Source organism: Capsicum annuum, chromosome 10, assembly GCF_002878395.1.
Source record: "Capsicum annuum cultivar UCD-10X-F1 chromosome 10, UCD10Xv1.1, whole genome shotgun sequence".
Taxonomy (NCBI): Eukaryota; Viridiplantae; Streptophyta; class Magnoliopsida; order Solanales; family Solanaceae; genus Capsicum; species Capsicum annuum.
This window is the reverse complement of record NC_061120.1, coordinates 9354957-9356613: the sequence shown is the minus strand read 5'-3', so window position 1 is coordinate 9356613 and position 1657 is coordinate 9354957. Positions and strand designations below refer to the sequence as shown.

General features: G+C 26.0%; 1 non-coding gene across 1 annotated transcript; it reads left to right on the top strand.

Annotated features, from left to right (window-relative positions):
• The first annotated feature begins 1585 nt into the window (after positions 1–1585).
• On the top strand, positions 1586–1657 carry TRNAQ-CUG. The gene has a single exon. It is a non-coding gene; the product is annotated as a tRNA-Gln (tRNA).

The following is a 1657-nucleotide window of genomic DNA, read 5'->3' as shown; positions in this document are numbered from 1 at the left end:
ATATATTATTAATTTACTACCAAGTATTATTAATTTATTATATTAAGTAGCATATGTTTTGTATATTTATGAATATATTTTCTATAGATGTGTATATTTAATGTATACATGTGTATATGTTTTATAAATTGTATATATATTGTAGTAGATATATATATATATATATATTGTAGTATATGTTTTATTTAAAGTAGTACAGATATATTGAATGGTGTGTACATGTGTGTATATATCTTCTATAGACATGTATATTTAACATATACATGCGCATATATTTTATAAATTAGTATATAACTATAACTATATATATATATATATATGTATATATTGTAATGCATATATATTGTAGTATATTTTATTTAAAGTAGTACATATACATTGAATGGTGCGTATATGTGTGTATATATCTTCTATAGACGTGTATATTTAACGTATACATGTGTATATATTTTATAAATTAATATATAACTATATATATATAACTATATATATATATATATCTTGTAACGCATATATATTTTAGTATATTTTATTGAAACTTTAATGTAGCAATATACATTGAATGGTGCGTCTATATGTGTAATTGTTCATATATTTATTAAATTCTAATGTAGTATATACTATATATATAGTGTATATATATTATTTAACGTATTTTAAATATTTATAGGTGGGTATATATAGTGTATATTGAAAAAAAATTATTTTTATTTTTGACCGAGTTTGACCGAATTTTTAACCGGGTTTAACCGAATTTAGGTGGGGTTAACCGGATTGGATTAAGTGGGCCGGATTAGGCTTGTTTTTAAAAAGTTTACTGTTCAGCCCGGCCCGACCCACTTAACCCCAAGGACCTGGCTTGGCCCACTTAACACCCTTAACATGAACTATACCATACATTCTTTCACAACCACTATCACTATCGATGACACCGTTGGCGTCACTTCCATCGTTACCAATCAATGCATCAGAATGATCAATCTCTACTACCAAGTATATCCACTATCACAACTAATACCGTCTCCAACTACCACATATTTTTCAGTTACCACCAACACTGTCATCTACTCACATTAATCGATTTTGCTGTCACAACCACACCATTATTATCAATTGTCACCATTATGACAATCAATACAAATATCATTCACCTTTATCAACACAATCATTACCACAATTACTGTTATTACAAACCATCTCCACCATCACAACAAATATAATAGTTTTATTTTTATGATCAAATAATAATTTATTTTATTATTATTTTTTTGATATATGACTAACTTTTCATTTGAATTGTAATCTTATTATATTTAAAAATAAATGTATCATGCACATTCAAATGTTGAAAAACAGTCCTAATCATTCAAATGTGCATTTAGATTTAGATGTTTTAATCTTAATAAAAACAAGTACAATCCTATAAATATTTAATAGAAATATTTTATCGTGTATTTACATACACAACTAAAGCAATCTATGGGTTTAGTTTTGAAATGAAATATAACTAACAAGTTTAAAAGTAAAAGTTGTCATATTTGGCCTACTAGATATTTATTTTATTATGAACAAATTTAAGACATTGGGTTCTATGGTCTAGCGGTTAGGACATTGGACTCTGAATCCAATAGCCCGAGTTCAATTCTCGGTAGAACCT